At 46.6% G+C, this 19,688-nt stretch overlaps 13 non-coding genes across 13 annotated transcripts; 5 read left to right on the plus strand and 8 right to left on the minus strand.

Annotated features, from left to right (window-relative positions):
• The first annotated feature begins 3,710 nt into the window (after positions 1-3,710).
• Positions 3,711-3,874, plus strand: LOC134899100 (U1 spliceosomal RNA). The gene has a single exon (XR_010172785.1). It is a non-coding gene; the product is annotated as a U1 spliceosomal RNA (small nuclear RNA).
• Positions 3,875-4,026: 152 nt separating this feature from the next.
• On the plus strand, positions 4,027-4,188 carry LOC134899382 (U1 spliceosomal RNA). Its single transcript, XR_010173058.1, has one exon. It is a non-coding gene; the product is annotated as a U1 spliceosomal RNA (small nuclear RNA).
• Positions 4,189-4,858: 670 nt separating this feature from the next.
• Positions 4,859-5,022, plus strand: LOC134898918 (U1 spliceosomal RNA). Its single transcript, XR_010172608.1, has one exon. It is a non-coding gene; the product is annotated as a U1 spliceosomal RNA (small nuclear RNA).
• A 152-nt stretch (positions 5,023-5,174) lies between these two features.
• LOC134899588 (U1 spliceosomal RNA) lies at positions 5,175-5,337 on the plus strand. The gene has a single exon (XR_010173242.1). It is a non-coding gene; the product is annotated as a U1 spliceosomal RNA (small nuclear RNA).
• Positions 5,338-6,008: 671 nt separating this feature from the next.
• Positions 6,009-6,172, plus strand: LOC134898954 (U1 spliceosomal RNA). Its single transcript, XR_010172642.1, has one exon. It is a non-coding gene; the product is annotated as a U1 spliceosomal RNA (small nuclear RNA).
• Positions 6,173-6,529: 357 nt separating this feature from the next.
• On the minus strand, positions 6,530-6,692 carry LOC134899531 (U1 spliceosomal RNA). The gene has a single exon (XR_010173203.1). It is a non-coding gene; the product is annotated as a U1 spliceosomal RNA (small nuclear RNA).
• A 152-nt stretch (positions 6,693-6,844) lies between these two features.
• Positions 6,845-7,008, minus strand: LOC134898955 (U1 spliceosomal RNA). The gene has a single exon (XR_010172643.1). It is a non-coding gene; the product is annotated as a U1 spliceosomal RNA (small nuclear RNA).
• A 671-nt stretch (positions 7,009-7,679) lies between these two features.
• On the minus strand, positions 7,680-7,842 carry LOC134899568 (U1 spliceosomal RNA). The gene has a single exon (XR_010173223.1). It is a non-coding gene; the product is annotated as a U1 spliceosomal RNA (small nuclear RNA).
• Positions 7,843-7,994: 152 nt separating this feature from the next.
• LOC134899034 (U1 spliceosomal RNA) lies at positions 7,995-8,158 on the minus strand. The gene has a single exon (XR_010172720.1). It is a non-coding gene; the product is annotated as a U1 spliceosomal RNA (small nuclear RNA).
• A 670-nt stretch (positions 8,159-8,828) lies between these two features.
• Positions 8,829-8,991, minus strand: LOC134899427 (U1 spliceosomal RNA). Its single transcript, XR_010173103.1, has one exon. It is a non-coding gene; the product is annotated as a U1 spliceosomal RNA (small nuclear RNA).
• Positions 8,992-9,143: 152 nt separating this feature from the next.
• On the minus strand, positions 9,144-9,307 carry LOC134899153 (U1 spliceosomal RNA). The gene has a single exon (XR_010172835.1). It is a non-coding gene; the product is annotated as a U1 spliceosomal RNA (small nuclear RNA).
• A 674-nt stretch (positions 9,308-9,981) lies between these two features.
• LOC134899200 (U1 spliceosomal RNA) lies at positions 9,982-10,144 on the minus strand. The gene has a single exon (XR_010172881.1). It is a non-coding gene; the product is annotated as a U1 spliceosomal RNA (small nuclear RNA).
• A 152-nt stretch (positions 10,145-10,296) lies between these two features.
• Positions 10,297-10,460, minus strand: LOC134898803 (U1 spliceosomal RNA). The gene has a single exon (XR_010172494.1). It is a non-coding gene; the product is annotated as a U1 spliceosomal RNA (small nuclear RNA).
• Positions 10,461-19,688: the final 9,228 nt, after the last annotated feature.

Consider the following 19,688-nt stretch of genomic DNA (forward strand, 5'->3'; position numbering starts at 1 on the left):
AAGGTACAAGACAGCTTTTCCTTGCCAATATCTCTCTTTTGCAAAGAGCTGCGCATTGGAAAATTCAGGGCTATGCCGTGTAGATGATGGCCTAACAGGAGGCTTTAAAATTTTCTTTCTAGTGTCCTTCGTTTGCGAGAAAAATGCAAAGGTACAAGACAGCTTTTCCTTGCCAATATCTCTCTTTTGCAAAGAGCTGCGCATTGGAAAATTCAGGGCTATGCCGTGTAGATGATGGCCTAACAGGAGGCTTTAAAATTTTCTTTCTAGTGTCCTTCGTTTGGGAGAAAAATGCAAAGGTACAAGACAGCTTTTCCTTGCCAAAGGTACAAGACAGCTTTTCATTGCCAATATCTCTCTTTTGCAAAGAGCTGCGCATTGGAAAATTCAGGGCTATGCCGTGTAGATGATGGCCTAACAGGAGGCTTTAAAATTTTCTTTCTAGTGTCCTTCGTTTGGGAGAAAAATGCAAAGGTACAAGACAGCTTTTCCTTGCCAATATCTCTCTTTTGCAAAGAGCTGCGCATTGGAAAATTCAGGGCTATGCCGTGTAGATGATGGCCTAACAGGAGGCTTTAAAATTTTCTTTCTAGTGTCCTTCGTTTGGGAGAAAAATGCAAAGGTACAAGACAGCTTTTCCTTGCCAATATCTCTCTTTTGCAAAGAGCTGCGCATTGGAAAATTCAAGGCTATGCCGTGTAGATGATGGCCTAACAGGAGGCTTTAAAATTTTCTTTCTAGTGTCCTTCGTTTGGGAGAAAAATGCAAAGGTACAAGACAGCTTTTCCTTGCCAATATCTCTCTTTTGCAAAGAGCTGCGCATTCGAAAATTCAGGGCTATGCCGTGTAGATGATGGCCTAACAGGAGGCTTTAAAATTTTCTTTCTAGTGTCCTTCGTTTGGGAGAAAAATGCAAAGGTACAAGACAGCTTTTCCTTGCCAATATCTCTCTTTTGCAAAGAGCTGCGCATTGGAAAATTCAGGGCTATGCCGTGTAGATGATGGCTTAACAGGAGGCTTTAAAATTTTCTTTCTAGTGTCCTTCGTTTGGGAGAAAAATGCAAAGGTACAAGACAGCTTTTCCTTGCCAATATCTCTCTTTTGCAAAGAGCTGCGCATTGGAAAATTCAGGGCTATGCCGTGTAGATGATGGCCTAACAGGAGGCTTTAAAATTTTCTTTCTAGTGTCCTTCGTTTGGGAGAAAAATGCAAAGGTACAAGACAGCTTTTCCTTGCCAATATCTCTCTTTTGCAAAGAGCTGCGCATTGGAAAATTCAAGGCTATGCCGTGTAGATGATGGCCTAACAGGAGGCTTTAAAATTTTCTTTCTAGTGTCCTTCGTTTGGGAGAAAAATGCAAAGGTACAAGACAGCTTTTCCTTGCCAATATCTCTCTTTTGCAAAGAGCTGCGCATTCGAAAATTCAGGGCTATGCCGTGTAGATGATGGCTTAACAGGAGGCTTTAAAATTTTCTTTCTAGTGTCCTTCGTTTGGGAGAAAAATGCAAAGGTACAAGACAGCTTTTCCTTGCCAATATCCAGCTAGTGAGAGAGAAAACTCATGCAGGAGTGTGCCTGCTTGTCAGTGGGTTATGCACCTTTCCAGACGTCAAATCTACATGGAGCAGCTGGAGAGGACAAGAGCAGGTTTGCAAAATATAGACAGAAGAGCTCTCCAGCCTAGTTTGCTGTCTGTTTCCACTTCTCTTTTCTTGAGCCGCTCCCTTCTATGCCCTTGCGCACTATCCTGACTTCTCACATCTGCTTACTTTGTGCCTTCCAACGCACAATGCGAATTACAGGTAGTGCTGCAGGGCCCACACCCTTTTACTTGCCATACAGAGCAGCTCTGGAGCTGTTACAGTGCCCAGCTTCTGCAAGAAATCAGCTTGAATGCTTCAGGGGCTGGGGCATAGCCAACATGAGCCCCACACCGAAGGAGGGTGGAGGTGTTTAATGCAAACTATAGGTCATCCAAGCGCCGCAAAAGGCCGCCATGCCCTGCACGCCCCTTTTCTCTTTTCATATGCAGACGAGGGTTGAAGCCAACTTTGACCCACTGCTTGGATGACATCACCATATGCAAATCCATCTGCTGCAGGCCTTCCCGCAGGAATGCTTGCACTAGTTGTTGCATTTGGTTTGTTGTTTGGGGGTGCTTCAGTATTAGGCAGCCTTCTGCCCTCCCATGTTCATCTGAAAATATGTGTTCTCCCTGCAGTTGTTGTCCCCAGATGAGAGTTCCCTTGTGCTGCCTAATGATTTTGAATTGAAGTGGTTCATGTAGGTGCTATTTTAATCTGATTTTATATATGCATTTTAGTATATTTTTTTTTTTGCTTTACCATATTTATCTTTTTATTCTAGAACCACTATTTGTCTGATCAGTTATTTAATATTGGAACCAGTAGATATAAGGTGGATTTTATATATTAATTAAACACTTTTAATTGACTGTAAAGAAGTCTACGCCAGCTTATCTCTGATTACGGACATTGGAATAGAAGTATACTGAAGAGAGATGAGCGTTGTGCGGCAAGTTGTCATGACAACGGACTCCAAGACGACGTGACCGGAAGTGACGTATCGCTAGACCTAGCGACTACGAGAAAAAGATCTAGGACTCCGGAGGCGGAAGTGACGGAGTGGGAGTTCAGGTTGCTATGGTAACCCGGCGGTTTCCGAACATGACGCCAGGTGGAATCAATTTGGAATCTGGCTGTGATTTGCTATTTAAATCTGGATGTGTGGTGCAGTGAGTATTCAGCCTCGAAAAAGACTCCAGGAATAGGAGTTGAAACGCGTCGGCGTATTCCATCTGTGACTGGCATTTACGGTGGTCTGCACTTCTAAGAACCAGAGGACTTTCCAGCTCCAGCCCGGGCGGTTTTGGGATTTAAAAGAACTTGTTTGAGAACTTTTTTGGGTTCTCAAACCCTCTGGTAATTGCTCTGCATATCTCTTTGTGGCTGTCACATTTTGGAGAATCATTCTGCACATTTTTACCCTACCTGTTTATTGTGTTATGTCCATGTTCCCCGATATGTGTCATTAAAAAACTTTATTGCACATGTGGTTCCCCTCTCCCCTCTGTTTTACATGCTACTACATTGAGAGGAGGAGGAGTGAGGAGTAAGAACCTGGACTTTCACGGTGACCTTAAGGGTTGTATGTTTTGTTTTTTTATTGCATGCAAGCACTTTATGCATTCATTTATGCACTGTTACTAGGCGCCTGTTGGTACCCGCAGCCTAATTTGTTTATTGTTCATTCATTTCTGGTGCTCTGGAGAGGCACTTATCCTGGTTGCGGGGGCTATTGTGCAGCCTTGTTTTAGACTGCGCGACACGTGGATAAAACTAGACAGATTCTTTGTTATACATTCCCGGCATACCCCTTTTCTCTTTTCATATGCAGATGAGGGTTCCAGCCAACTTTGGCCCACTGCTTGGATGACATCACTGTATGCAAATCCATCTTCTGCAGACCTTCCCCCAGGAATGCTTGTACTAGTTGTTGCATTTGGTTTGTTGTTTGGGGGTGCTTCAGTATTAGGCAGCCTTCTGCCCTCCCATGTTCATCTGAAAATATGTGTTCTCCCTGCAGTTGTTGTCCCCAGATGAGAGTTCCCTTGTGCTGCCTCAGTTGAATCTCCTTTACTTGACAGAGATGTGCCTGAGCAGCGGCCCTCCCCAGCCCTATCCCAAATCATACTTATTTTGCATAGGAGATATCATGGTAATGAAGACTGTTATCCCAGGGTGAGGTTCATTCATTGCATTCTGGGTATGCTGACCCCTGTGATTTCCCCAAATGTGGGAAACTTGACTGCATTATTTGTGGTAGTGGGGGACTGTGTTTGTGCTTTCCTCTGGTCAGCTCTGGTAAAAGTCAGATTTCTTTGTCTCAGATCTTCCTCTAGCCTTGTTCTTCTTTCGAGAGTTCCCTTGTGCTGACTCAGTTGGATCTCCTTCACTTGACAGGGAAGTGCCCGAGCAGCGACCCTACCCAGCTCTAGCCCAACTCCTACTTACCTGCCAGGTGAGATACTATGATCATGAAGGTGTTCTCCCAGGGCAAGGCTCACCCATTGCACTCTGGGTGTGCTGCTCTTGCGATTTCCCCAAATGTGGGAAACTTGACTGCATAATTTGTGTTTCCCCTGGTCGGCTCTCGTATAATTCAGATCTCTTTGTCTCAGGTCTCTCTCCAGCCTAGTTTGCTGTCTGTTTCCACTTCTCTTTTCTTGAGCCGCTCCCTTCTATGCCCTTGCGCACTATTATGACCTCTCCTGTCTGCTTACTTTGTGCCTTCCAACGTCAATGCAAACTACAGGTAGTGCTGCAGGGCCCACACCCTTTTACATGCTTTACAGAGCAGCTCTGGAGCTGTTACAGTGCCCAGCTGCTGCAAGAAATCAGCTTGAATGCTTCAGGGGCTGGGGCATAGCCAACATGAGCCCCACACCGAAGGAGGGTGGAGGTGTTTAATGTGAATTAGGGGTCATCCAAGCGCCGCAAAAGGCCGCCATGCCCTGCACATCCCTTTTTTCTTTTCATATGCAGACGAGGGTTGAAGCCAACTTTGACCCACTGCTTGGATGACATCACCATATGCAAATCCATCTGCTGCAGGCCTTCCCCCAGGAATGCTTGCACTAGTTGTTGCATTTGGTTTGTTGTTTGGGGGTGCTTCAGTATTAGGCAGCCTTCTGCCCTCCCATGTTCATCTGAAAATATGTGTTCTCCCTGCAGTTGTTGTCCCCAGATGAGAGTTCCCTTGTGCTGCCTCAGTTGAATCTCCTTTACTTGACAGAGATGTGCCTGAGCAGCGGCCCTCCCCAGCTCTATCCCAAATCATACTTATTTTGCATAGGAGATACCATGGTCATGAAGATTGTTCTCCCAGGTTGAGGTTCATTCATTGCATTCTGGGTATGCTGACCCCTGTGATTTCCCCAAATGTGGGAAACTTGACTGCATTATTTGTGGTAGTGGGGGACTGTGTTTGTGCTTTCCTCTGGTCAGCTCTGGTAAAAGTCAGATTTCTTTGTCTCAGATCTTCCTCTAGCCTTGTTCTTCTTTCGAGAGTTCCCTTGTGCTGCCTCAGTTGGATCTCCTTCACTTGACAGGGGGGTGCCCGAGCAGCGACCCTCCCCAGCTCTAGCCCAACTCCTACTTACCTGCCAGGTGAGATACTATGATCATGTAGGTGCTTCTCCCAGGGCAAGGCTCACCCATCGCACTCTGGGTGTGCTGCCCCTGTGATTTCTCCAAATGTGGGAAACTTGACTGCATAATTTGTGTTTCCCCTGGTCGGCTCTCGTATAATTCAGATGTCTTTGTCTCAGGTCTCTCTCCAGCCTAGTTTGCTGTCTGTTTCCACTTCTCTTTTCTTGAGCCGCTCCCTTCTATGCCCTTGCGCACTATCCTGACTTCTCCCGTCTGCTTACTTTGTGCCTTCCAACGCACAATGCGAACTACAGGTAGTGCTGCAGGGCCCACACCCTTTTACTTGCCTTACAGAGCAGCTCTGGAGCTGTTACAGTGCCCAGCTGCTGCAAGAAATCAGCTTGAATGCTTCAGGGGCTGGGGCATAGCCAACATGAGCCCTACACCGAAGGAGGGTGGAGGTGTTTAATGCGAACTAGGGGTCATCCAAGCGCCGCAAAAGGCCGCCATGCCCTGCACGCCCCTCTTCTCTATTCATATGCAGATGAGGGTTGAAGCCAACTTTGACCCACTGCTTGGATGACATCACCATATGCAAATCCATCTGCTGCAGGCCTTCCCCCAGGAATGCTTGCACTAGTTGTTGCATTTGGTTTGTTGTTTGGGGGTGCTTCAGTATTAGGCAGCCTTCTGCCCTCCCATGTTCAACTGAAAATATGTGTTCTCCCTGCAGTTGTTGTCCCCAGATGAGAGTTCCCTTGTGCTGCCTCAGTTGAATCTCCTTTACTTGACAGAGATGTGCCTGAGCAGCGGCCCTCCCCAGCTCTATCCCAAATCATACTTATTTTGCATAGGAGATACCATGGTCATGAAGATTGTTTTCCCAGGGTGAGGTTCATTCATTGCATTCTGGGTATGCTGACCCCTGTGATTTCCCCAAATGTGGGAAACTGGACTGCATTATTTGTGGTAGTGAGGGACTGTGTTTGTGCTTTCCTCTGGTCAGCTCTGGTAAAAGTCAGATTTCTTTGTCTCAGATCTTCCTCTAGCCTTGTTCTTCTTTCGAGTTGCTCCCTCGGTGTGGGGCTCATGATGGCTATGCCCCAGCCCCTGAAGCATTCAAGCTGATTTCTTGCAGCAGCTGGGCACTGTAACAGCTCCAAAGCTGCTCTGTAAGGCAAGTAAAAGGGTGTGGGCCCTGCAGCACTACCTGTAGTTTGCATTGTGCGTTGGAAGGCACAAAGTAAGCAGACAGGAGAAGTCAGGATAGTGCGCAAGGGCATAGAAGGGAGCAACTCAAGAAAAGAGAAGTGGAAACAGACTGCAAATTAGGCTGGAGAGAGACCTGAGACAAAGAGATCTGAATTATACGAGAGCCGACCAGGTGAAACACAAATTATGCAGTCAAGTGTCCAACATTTGGGGAAACCGCAGGAGTAGCACACCCAGAGTGCAATGGGTGAGCCTTGCCCTGGGAGAAGCACCTTCATGATCATAGTATCTCACCTGGCAGGTAAGTAGGAGTTGGGCTAGAGCTGGGGAGGGTCGCTGCTCGGGCACCCCCCTGTCAAGTGAAGGAGATCCAACTGAGGCAGCACAAGAGAACTCTCGAAAGAAGAACAAGGCTAGAGGAAGATCTGAGACAAAGAAATCTGACTTTTACCAGAGCTGACCAGAGGAAAGCACAAACACAGTCCCTCACTACCACAAATAATGCAGTCCAGTTTCCCACATTTGGGGAAATCACAGGGGTCAGCATACCCAGAATGCAATGAATGAACCTCACCCTGGGAAAACAATCTTCATGACCATGGTATCTCCTATGCAAAATAAGTATAATTTGGGATAGAGCTGGGGAGGGCCGCTGCTCAGGCACATCTCTGTCAAGTAAAGGAGATTCAACTGAGGCAGCACAAGGGAACTCTCATCTGGGGACAACAACTGCAGGGAGAACACATATTTTCAGATGAACATGGGAGGGCAGAAGGCTGCCTAATACTGAAGCACCCCCAAACAACAAACCAAATGCAACAACTAGTGCAAGCATTCCTGGGGGAAGGCCTGCAGCAGATGGATTTGCATATGGTGATGTCATCCAAGCAGTGGGTCAAAGTTGGCTTCAACCCTCATCTGCATATGAATAGAGAAGAGGGGCGTGCAGGGCATGGCGGCCTTTTGCGGCGCTTGGATGACCCCTAGTTCGCATTAAACACCTCCACCCTCCTTCGGTGTGGGGCTCATGTTGGCTATGCCCCAGCCCCTGAAGCATTCAAGCTGATTTCTTGCAGCAGCTGGGCACTGTAACAGCTTCAGAGCTGCTCTGTAAGGGAAGTAAAAGGGTGTGGGCCCTGCAGCACTACCTGTAGTTCGCATTGTGCGTTGGAAGGCACAAAGTAAGCAGACGGGAGAAGTCAGGATAGTGCGCAAGGGCATAGAAGGGAGCGGCTCAAGAAAAGAGAAGTGGAAACAGACAGCAAACTAGGCTGGAGAGAGACCTGAGACAAAGACATCTGAATTATACGAGAGCCGACCAGGGGAAACACAAATTATGCAGTCAAGTTTCCCACATTTTGGGAAATCACAGGGGCAGCACACCCAGAGTGCGATGGGTGAGCCTTGCCCTGGGAGAAGCACCTACATGATCATAGTATCTCACCTGGCAGGTAAGTAGGAGTTGGGCTAGAGCTGGGGAGGGTCGCTGCTCGGGCACCCCCCTGTCAAGTGAAGGAGATCCAACTGAGGCAGCACAAGGGAACTCTCGAAAGAAGAACAAGGCTAGAGGAAGATCTGAGACAAAGAAATCTGACTTTTACCAGAGCTGACCAGAGGAAAGCACAAACACAGTCCCCCACTACCACAAATAATGCAGTCAAGTTTCCCACATTTGGGGAAATCACAGGGGTCAGCATACCCAGAATGCAATGAATGAACCTCAATCTGGGAGAACAATCTTCATGACCATGGTATCTCCTATGCAAAATAAGTATGATTTGGGATAGAGCTGGGGAGGGCCGCTGCTCAGGCACATCTCTGTCAAGTAAAGGAGATTCAACTGAGGCAGCACAAGGGAACTCTCATCTGCGGACAACAACTGCAGGGAGAACACATATTTTCAGATGAACATGGGAGGGCAGAAGGCTGCCTAATACTGAAGCACCCCCAAACAACAAACCAAATGCAACAACTAGTGCAAGCATTCCTGGGGGAAGGCCTGCAGCAGATGGATTTGCATATGGTGATGTCATCCAAGCAGTGGGTCAAAGTTGGCTTCAACCCTCGTCTGCATATGAAAAGAAAAAAGGGATGTGCAGGGCATGGCGGCCTTTTGCGGCGCTTGGATGACCCCTAATTCACATTAAACACCTCCACCCTCCTTCGGTGTGGTGCTCATGTTGGCTATGCCCCAGCCCCTGAAGCATTCAAGCTGATTTCTTGCAGCAGCTGGGCACTGTAACAGCTCCAGAGCTGCTCTGTAAAGCATGTAAAAGGGTGTGGGCCCTGCAGCACTACCTGTAGTTTGCATTGACGTTGGAAGGCACAAAGTAAGCAGACAGGAGAGGTCATAATAGTGCGCAAGGGCATAGAAGGGAGCGGCTCAAGAAAAGAGAAGTGGAAACAGACAGCAAACTAGGCTGGAGAGAGACCTGAGACAAAGAGATCTGAATTATACGAGAGCCGACCAGGGGAAACACAAATTATGCAGTCAAGTTTCCCACATTTGGGGAAATCGCAAGAGCAGCACACCCAGAGTGCAATGGGTGAGCCTTGCCCTTGGAGAAGCACCTTCATGATCATAGTATCTCACCTGGCAGGTAAGTAGGAGTTGGGCTAGAGCTGGGTAGGGTCGCTGCTCGGGCACTTCCCTGTCAAGTGAAGGAGATCCAACTGAGTCAGCACAAGGGAACTCTCGAAAGAAGAACAAGGCTAGAGGAAGATCTGAGACAAATAAATCTGACTTTTACCAGAGCTGACCAGAGGAAAGCACAAACACAGTCCCCCACTACCACAAATAATGAAGTCGAGTTTCCCACATTTGGGGAAATCACAGGGGTCAGCATACCCAGAATGCAATGAATGAACCTCACCCTGGGATAACAGTCTTCATTACCATGATATCTCCTATGCAAAATAAGTATGATTTGGGATAGGGCTGGGGAGGGCCGCTGCTCAGGCACATCTCTGTCAAGTAAAGGAGATTCAACTGAGGCAGCACAAGGGAACTCTCATCTGGGGACAACAACTGCAGGGAGAACACATATTTTCAGATGAACATGGGAGGGCAGAAGGCTGCCTAATACTGAAGCACCCCCAAACAACAAACCTAATGCAACAACTAGTACAAGCATTCCTGGGGGAAGGTCTGCAGAAGACGGATTTGCATACAGTGATGTCATCCAAGCAGTGGGCCAAAGTTGGCTGGAACCCTCATCTGCATATGAAAAGAGAAAAGGGGTATGCAGGGAATGGCGGCCTTTTGCGGCGCTTAGATGACCCTTAGTTCGCATTAAACACCCCCACCCTCCTTCGGTGTGGGGCTCATGTTGGCAATGCCCCAGCCCCTGAAGCATTCAAGCTGATTTCTTGCAGCAGCTTGGCACTGTAACAGCTCCAGAGCTGCTCTGTAATGCAAGTAAAAGTTTGTGGGCCCTGCAGCACTACCTGTAGTTTGCATTGTGCATTGGAAGGCACAAAGTAAGCAGACAGGAGGAGAAGTCAGGATAGTGCACAAGGGTATAGAAGGGAGGGGCTCAAAAAAAAAGAAGTGGAAACAGACTGCAAACTAGGCTGGAGAGAGACCTGAGACAAAGAGATCTGAATTATATGAAAACCAACCAGTGGAAACACAAATTATGCAGTCAAGTTTCCCACATTTGGGGAAATCACAGGGGCAGCACACCCAGAGTGCAATGGGTGAGCCTTGCCCTGGGAGAAGCACCTTCATGATCATAGTATCTCACCTGGCAGGTAAGTAGGAGTTGGGCTAGAGCTGGGGAGGGTCGCTGCTTGGGCACCCCCCTGTCAAGTAAAGGAGATCCAACTGAGGCAGCACAAGGGAACTCTCGAAAGAAGAACAAGGCTAGAGGAAGATCTGAGACAAAGAAATCTGACTTTTACCAGAGCTGACCAGAGGAAAGCACAAACACAGTCCCCCACTACCACAAATAATGCAGTCAAGTTTCCCACATTTGGGGAAATCACAGGGGTCAGCATACCCAGAATGCAATGAATGAACCTCACCCTGGGAGAACAATCTTCATGACCATGGTATCTCCTATGCAAAATAAGTATGATTTGGGATAGGGCTGGGGAGGGCCGATGCTCAGGCACATCTCTGTCAAGTAAAGAAGATTCAACTGAGGCAGCACAAGGGAACTCTCATCTGGGGACAACAACTGCAGGGAGAACACATATTTTCAGATGAACATGGGAGGGCAGAAGGCTGCCTAATACTGAAGCACCCCCAAACAACAAACCAAATGCAACAACTAGTGCAAGCATTCCTGGGGGAAGGCCTGCAGCAGATGGATTTGCATATGGTGATGTCATCCAAGCAGTGGGTCAAAGTTGGCTTCAACCCTCGTCTGCATATTAAAAGAGAAAAGGGGCATGCAGGGCATGGCGGCCTTTTGCGGCGCTTGGATGACCTATAGTTCGCATTAAACACCTCCACCCTCCTTCGGTGCGGGGCTCATGTTGGCTATGCCCCAGCCCCTGAAGCATTCAAGCTGATTTCTTGCAGAAGCTGGGCACTGTAACAGCTCCAGAGCTGCTCTGTATGGCAAGTAAAAGGGTGTGGGCCCTGCAGCACTACCTGTAGTTCGCATTGTGCGTTGGAAGGCACAAAGTAAGCAGATGGGAGAAGTCAGGATAGTGCGCAAGGGCATAGAAGGGAGCGGCTCAAGAAAAGAGAAGTGGAAACAGACATCAAACTAGGCTGGAGAGCTCTTCTGTCTATATTTTGCAAACCTGCTCTTGTCCTCTCCAGCTGCTCCATGTAGATTTGACGTCTGGAAAGGTGCATAACCCACTGACAAGCAGGCACACTCCTGCATGAGTTTTCTCTCTCACTAGCTGGATGATACACAATCATTTGCATGTGCTCCACCTCCGACACACCACCCACCCAACCACCCAGTGACCAGAGCCACCCACAAGCCAACTGGCTCCGTGATTTAATTTGCACAGTGTAGTCATCCAGGCAGCATGTCCTTCTCAATGGAAGTATCTCTGGTTCCATGGAATCTTCCACATTGGAATGCTGCGGAATAAAAGGATTTAAATATTCAGCTTGCTAGCATTCAATGTACCTGCGGCTTGGCTTTAGCACATGGGTCTTCATCCTGTGGCCCTCCAGCTGCTGTGAAACTACACATCCCAGCATGCCCTGCCACAGTTTTGCTATTAAGGTATGCTAAAACTGAGGCAGGGCATGCTGGGATGTGTAGTTCCACAGCAGCTGGAGGGTCGCAGGTTGAAGACCCATGTTCTAGCATGCCTGTTCTATGATGCATGTACCGTGATGTCACAATCAGCTTGGAATGGGGTGTCTAGCAGGCATTTGCTGACAGACACTTGAGGGAGACACACATCAGGAGATGCAGCATATCGGAGGTCTTCGATGCCTTTCCAGCAAATGCACACCACCTGCTGCTGGTCTGGACACAAAACAATGCCCACAATCGAAGTCCCAAAATGCCCAACTACAGGATTCATGTAAGTAGTGAATTTAGGAATTAATTTAGAAGTAGGAAATTAAGTTAGTTCACAAGTACATTCAAATTCAGATCTAAAGTCCAGGTAGGCCTCACGTCCTGGCAGCCCCCAGCACTTAAAAATGCCTTGATTAGAGGTAGAGAATTAAATGTAGATAAAAAGTAGACACAAAATAAGACTCCACAGAGCAGTTATCAGGTGTCTTTATCAATTGTTGCATTTAAAAAATCAAGCAATTAGGGAACACAATGTTGCAACAATGTAACCCTATTTGCAAAATAGTACTGAATAAGTTTGTCGATGTAAGACATTTGCAAAGGCGCATCCAAAACACGCTGGAAAATGCAACTGAATCTGTTTTTGGAGGCTAGAATAGGAAATGTGCATCGGTCCTACAAGTACTGAAAGCTCTTCTACCATCTCCCTTTTCTGAAAAGCCATTTAATATATGGTTCCCAGATAGGGGACATATCAGATATTGCCTTTCAAAAGCAGCAAATATCATACCACTTCTATTGCCATCAAAGATAAACATTGATTGTTTTCAGATATTGGATTGAAAAAGCAGTCTTTATTGACATAAAGAAGCAAAAAAACATACATAAACATTACACACATAAGTACTGTGTTGCAGCACAGATAAAACACAATACAAATGCTGTCGGTATAGTACAGTTCAAGAACTACAGCACAGGCCAGCCTACACTATAAATCATGAACTGCACTATACATTTAAACAATACAATAATACAACAGTTAATAAGGCTATGTGTGTGGAGTGTAAGAGGGTGAGGGAATCACAAGACCGAAGCTTTATTGTAACACAGACACATATAAGGGGAGGGGCAATAAATAGAAAGGTATCCTTTACTATAGAATGTAGTCCAATCCGACCTCTGTGCTCTTCCACAACTGAAAAACGGATAGTGTTCCCAAGCCTTCCATCCTGGAATATCTTTGGTCTTTCGCCAATGAAGAAAACAATCCCTCCCTCCAGCAGACCCTTCAACCACGATACAAGATCACAGCCAAAAAGCCGAGAAGCAACTACACTTGAGCTTAACAAAAATGGCTAAAACTTAGTGGAGGAAAGTGCAGTGCACCAAAACATAAGCTGACACAATCATGGAGAATGCGCCAGCATATATGCTCTTCTATCTATATTTTGCAAACCTGCTCTTGTCCCCTCCAGCTGCTCCATGTAGATTTGACGCCTGGCAAGGTGCATAACCCACTGACAAGCAGGCACACTCCTGCATGAGTTTTCACTCTCACTAGCTGGATGATACACATTCATTTGCATGTGCTCCACCTCCGACACACCGCCCACCCAACCACCCAGTCACCAGAGCCACCCACAAGCCAACTGGCTCCGTGATTTAATTTGCACAGTGCAGTCATCAAGGCAGCATGTCCTTCTCAACGGAATAATCTCTGGTTCCATGGAATCTTCCGCATTGGAATGCTGCGGAACAAAAATGATTTAAACATTCAGCTTGCTAGCATTCAATGTACCTGCGGCTTGGCTCTAGCACATGGGTCTTCATCCTGTGGCTCTCCAGCTGCTGTGAAACTACACATCCCAGCATGCCCTGCCACAGTTTTGCTATTAAGGTATGCTAAAACTGAGGCAGGGCATGCTGGTATATGTAGTTCCACAGCAGCTGGAGGGTCGCAGGTTGAAGACCCATATTCTAGCATGCCTGTTCTATGATGCATGTTCCGTGATGTCACAATCAGCTTGGAATGGGGTGTCTTGCATGCATTTGCTGACAGCCACTTGAGGGAGACACACATCAGGAGATGCAGCATATCGGAGGTCTTCGATGCCTTTCCAGCAAATGCACACCACCAGCTGCTGGTCTGGACACAAAACAATGCCCACAATTGAAGGCTCAAAATGCCCAACTACAGGATTAATGTAAGTAGTGAATTTAGGAATGAATTTAGAAGTAGGAAATTAAGTTAGTTCACAAGTACATTCAAATTCAGATCTAAAGTCTAGGTAGGCCTCACGTCCTGGCAGCCCCCAGCATTTAAAAATGCCTTGATTAGAGGTAGGGAATTAAATGTAGATAAGAAGTAGACACAAAATAAGACTCCAAAGAGCAATTATCAGGTGTCTTTATCAATTGTTGCATTTAAAAAAATCAAGCAATTAGGGAACACAATGTTGCGACAATGTAACCCTATTTGCAAAATAGTACTAAATAAGTTTGTCGATGTAAGATATTTGCAAAGGCGCAAACAAAACACGCTGGAAAATGCAACTGAATCTATTTTTGGAGGTTAGAATAGATGCAGGATCAAGTAGCTCAATGGGTAGGGTATTTGATTAGAATTCAACAGGTTATAGGTTTGAATCCAGGGTATGATAGTTTGAGGTGTTATTTAATAAAGTATGTTTATATATTAGTCACACATGGCTTACTTCAGTGGTTTCCAAACTTTTTTGAATCACGGCGCCCTAGAATATCAGAATTTTTTTCACGGCACCACTAGGCCAAAAATTTCTTATTGAGAAATTTAGAAAGAAATATTACATTAAGTTGATCACGTTTATATGTCATCCTAAAGGTCAGTTGTGTGGTGAGGGACAAGATTTGATTCTGTTTGGCCACATATTTTATGACTGGCAGCCACCAGCACTGGTTTTGCCTATTATATTGACCATGAATAATTTGAATTGGTCCTGGACCACCAACCCAGGGCACCCCTGCAAGTGTCCCGAGGCACCCCAGGGAGCCACGGCACACAGTTTGGGAACCTCTGGCTTACTTGTACAAATGGCATGTCACCAGTTAGTGCTGACTGCTGATATGCCATTTGCACAAACACGCCATGTGTGACTGTATATGCATTTAAGGAGGGCACCCCGGCAATACCACAAACCATTGAGTGTCAAGTATACTAGATATATCTTCATATCTCATGTGCTTTCTCTGAGACCAATCTTGTTATGCCCCTTCCCCACAAGGCATGCGCCTTTTGTCCATATTGCAAAAATGGGGAGGGGGGGGGGGGCATATAATTATCTGTCACAGGGCACCAAAAAGTCTAGTTATGGCTCTGGTATGCATTATGTAATCTGGCAGACCATATCTCCAACACTGGCTGGTTGGAATAGAGATCCGGTTATCTATGTGAGCACATGACCATCAACGATTTACTCTCAAACACTAGAAAATGGACAAAAATGGTCCCCTAAACAAATTGGTTAAATTTTGGGTTTAACCAATTTGTGTAATGACCATTTTTGACCACTTTTCTAGTGTTTGGGAGCAAATGGTTAATTGACATTTGCTCCTATACATTACCAGATTTTCATTCCATCCATCCAGACTGGATAGATAGCCTGACAGATAATTGTGTAGTGTACGCCCAGGATAACTGTCAGTTGTGCTTTCTTTTATGACGGCACATAAATGGGTGGGCAGATCCAGAGCAAGCACTGCCCACTCATGCATAGTTGTCAACTGATGTGAAGTTCCAGGGGGCAATCTCAGTTATAAAGAAAAGTATCTGGAAATTGTCCCTAGTTTAAAAAAAAAATAAAAAAAAATTGATCAACTCCATTTATTTAGTATGATATCCCAGGTGATAGGATGCCGGCAGTCAGAACAACATACTTTATTAAATAACACATCTCAAACTACCATACCCAGGATTCAAACCTATAACCTGTTGAATTCTAATCAAACACCCTACCTATTGAGCTATTTGATCCTGCATAAAAATTGTGAACATTATATGAAGCTATTGGTACTTTGAAAAAAAAAGTATCAGCATTACAACGCAGCAGATCCATGCAGTTTGCAGCCACACACTACATGTATCTGCTCAGCCACAATGCTGATTATTTCTTCACAAAGTACAAGGTAAGCTCCAAACAGAATTCTCTAGCTTAGAATTATGCCAAACCTAGAAGTCGGGCCCCCCACCCTGGGATCCCCCAGAGGGAGGCCTGCACCGTCATGCGGCAGGCTTGTCCGTTTTGGAAGCAGGCTGATGGGCAGCCCAGGCTTGCTTCAGTCTGGGCTTGGCAGGTCTGGAAGCATGAGCTTGCTTTGGGTATGCCTGACCTTGGGTACGCTTTACCTTGAGGATGAAAGGGCCAAGGGAAAGTACTTTTAGCCTTCTGCGTGGTAGGAGTCATACTAGGTAGGCAAGCTGTTTTAGCAGTAGCCAGATCAGCTACAATCTTATTGAGGTCTTCTCCAAAGAGAGTGTCTCCCTTGAAAGGAAGCACCTCCAGGGTTTTCTTGGAATCCATATCCACCGACCAGGATCTCAACCAGCTGTATAAAGTATTACCTTGGAACTGGCTCTCCACTCCCCATTATCTGGTTATCATGGCTTCCTCCGCCAGTGTCCAGACTCGCTTGCTGAAGCTCGGCCACTTCTTCCTAGCAGCAGGCTCCTGGATCACTGGGCAGCAGAGGTGCTTGGGAGCCGGAAGGGGGCGGAGCAATCAGGCAGGCAGTTGCAGTGCTGCCCAGCTATCTGTGGTGTGAGAAGAAGCAGGGGCACCCCACCGCTGGCAGTGCTGCAGCTAGCGGTGGTGGCAGCGGCGAGGCTGCTGGGCTGGGTCTTGAAAAAGGTGGAAAGAAGGGTGTTACGGCATGGAATGTACAAACTGCGAGACCCTGCTGGTAGCGCCTTTGTCTATTTAGTAGGAAGGGCACGTAACAGCCGGAGGGCAATGGAGGAAGCCCCTTTAGGGCTGGAGCCCGGCGGCAACTGACTCCGTTGTCTCTGGCAGTTCCGCCCCTGGACTAGAGGAATGGTCAAGAACATGGCAACATTTAATGCCAAAAAATGCAAAATCATACACGTCTCAAAAATACAAAGGCTAACTATAATATTAAGGGCATTATAATGGCAAGAGGAAAGCTATCTAAGTATTACTATTTCAGGTGAGCAATGTAACAAAGCAATAGGAAAGGCAAGTCAGATGCTTGTTTGCATAGGTAAAGAACCAGTAGCAGAAAAAAGTAATACAGGTTGAGTATCCCATATCCAAATATTCCGAAATACGGAATATTCCGAAATACGGACTTTTTTGAGTGAGACTGAGATAGTGAAACCTTTGTTTTTTGATGGCTCAGTGTACACAAACTTTGTTTAATACTCAAAGTTATTAAAAATATTGTATTAAATGAACTTCAGACTGTGTGTATAAGGTGTATATGACACATAAATGAATTCTGTGAATGTACACACACTTTGTTTAATGCACAAAGTTATAAAAAATATTGGCTAAAATGACCTTCAGGCTGTGTGTATATGGTATATATGAAACATAAATGCATTCTGTGCTTAGATTTAGGTCCCATCACCATAATATCTCGTTATGGTATGCAATTATTCCAAAATACAGAAAAATCCGATATCCAAAATTCCTCTGGTCCCAAGCATTTTGGATAAGGGATACTCAACCTGTAATGCCACTGTATAGGTCCTTGGTACAGCCACATTTAGAATCCTGTGTTCAGTTCCAGAAGCCATATCTCAAGTCCTGTTGGAGAAAGAGCACTATATAAATAAATAGTATCAAAATTTGTTTCACGGCACCCCTAGGCCAAAGTTTTTTTTATTGAGAAATTCAGAAAAAAATATAAAATTAAGTAAATTGTGTCTATAGCATGTCATCCTCAGGTTCAGTTATGTTGTGAGGGAATGGTTTTGCCAATTTAATAAAGTATAAATAATTTTAATTGGTCCTGGACCACCAAACTATGCTACCAGTGCAAGAACCCCAGTTTGGAAACTACTGCCATAAAATAAACCTTTTTTGTTTTTTTTAAACTACATGTAATACACCTTAGATCTCAGTTCCTAAAAGGTTTTAAACCCTTGCATACAGTAAACTACACATATTTAAAAATCCTACACCGGGCACAAGTGCTCACGGGCCAATTTCATGGCAGTCTCGGATAGTAGGGCATTGTGGATTCACCAAGGGAATGCTGATGCTGACTCCAAGAAGCCTCTTCAAGATCGCAGGAGCAGAGTCCTCTGCTTCTGCCAAATCCACTGCATGACGCTGGGGCTCTCTTGCAGGAGCCCACACCAGTGGGGGGCACCAGGGGCGGAACTACTGGCAGGGCAGGCAGTGCATTGCACTGGGGCCCCGCCGCACTCAAGGGCCCACAGCCGCCGGCATTACAATGAGTCACAATGACTCATTGTATCATGCCGCAGCCGCACACCAGCGCTCCCGTCAGGTCTGCGTCCTGCGACTCCCGCCGCCCGCCCGTCGTAACGAACAGATCAGGCCAGGGCACTACGGGCAGCAGCCGCAGCACCAGACACGCTGCCGCCTCTGTAACACACGAAGAGGGAGGAGGGTCGCTTGGAGATGAGAGGAGCAGCGGCACGGGCGGGAGGAGGAGGAGGAGGGAGGTGAAGGAAGGAGCCGCAGCAGCGCTTTGTTACTGGTGGAGGCGCTGCTGCTGCTGCCCCTCTGCTTCACTATAGGCTGTCTTCCGAGAACAGCCTATAGTGAAGCAGAGGGGCAGCAGCAGCAGCGCCTCCACCAATAAGACAGCGCTGCTGCGGCTCCCTCCTCCACCTCCCTCCTCCTCCTTCTCTACTGCCCGGGAATCGTCAAGCTGCACGAGGAGCCTGAGCCAGCGGAGAGGGTAAGTATAATTCTTCTTTCTTTCTTTCTTTCTTCTTTCTTTCTTTCTTTCTTTCTTTCTTTCTTTCTTTCTTTGCTTTCTTTCTTTCGTCTCTTTCTTTCTTTGTTGGGACTGCCTGCCGCTATGTGTAAAAAGGGGGAATCTGCCTGCCGCTATGTGTAAAAGGGGGGAATCTGCCTGCCGCTATGTGTAAAAAGGGGGAATCTGCCTGCCGCTATGTGTAAAAAGGGGGAATCTGCCTGCAGCTATGTGTAAAAGGGGGGAATCTGCCTGCAGCTATGTGTTAAAAGGGGGAATCTGCCTGCAGCTATGTGTAAAAAGGGGGACTGCCTGCCGCAATGTGTAAAAAGGGGGAATCTGCCTGCCGCTATGTGTAAAAAGGGGGAATCTGCCTGCAGCTATGTGTAAAAAGGGGGACTGCCTGCCGCAATGTGTAAAAAGGGGGAATCTGCCTGCCGCAATGTGTAAAAAGGGGGAAGCTGCTTGCCGCAATGTGTAAAAAGGGGGAATCTGCTTGCCGCAATGTGTAACAAGGGGGAATCTGCCTGCCGTAATGTGTAACAAGGGGGATGCTGTCTGCCGTAATGTGTAACAAGGGCACGCTGTCTGCCATAATGTGTAACAAGGGCAAGCTGTCTGCTGTAATGTGTAACAAGGGCAAGCTGTCTGCTGTAATGTGTAAAAAGTGTACGATGTCTGCCATTATGTGTAACAAGGGCAGGCTGACTGCTGTTATGTGAAAAAAGTGTACGCTGTCTGCCGCTATGTTTAACAAGGGCAGGCTGTCTGCCGTTATGTGTAAAAAGTGTACGCTGTCTGCCGCTATGTTTAACAAGGGCAGGCTGTCTGCCGTTATGTGAAAAAAATGTACGCTGTCTGCCGCTATGTGTAACAAGGGCACGCTGTCTGCCGTTGTGTAAAAAAGGGGGATGCTGTCTGCCGTAATGTGTAAAAAGGGGACGCTGTCTGCTGTAATGTGTAAAAAGAGGACGCTGTCTGCTGTAATGTGTAAAAAGAGGAATCTGTCCGCCGTAAGGTGTAAAAGGGTCTCTACCTGGTGTAGTGGTGCTACTGTGCGGCGTAATTTGAATAATGGAGACTACTGTGCACCGTTTTATGAATTGGTATTATTTTGTGGCCACACCCCTTAACCACGAAG

This window comes from Pseudophryne corroboree, chromosome 3 (genome assembly GCF_028390025.1).
Source record: "Pseudophryne corroboree isolate aPseCor3 chromosome 3, aPseCor3.hap2, whole genome shotgun sequence".
Classification (NCBI taxonomy): Eukaryota; Metazoa; Chordata; class Amphibia; order Anura; family Myobatrachidae; genus Pseudophryne; species Pseudophryne corroboree.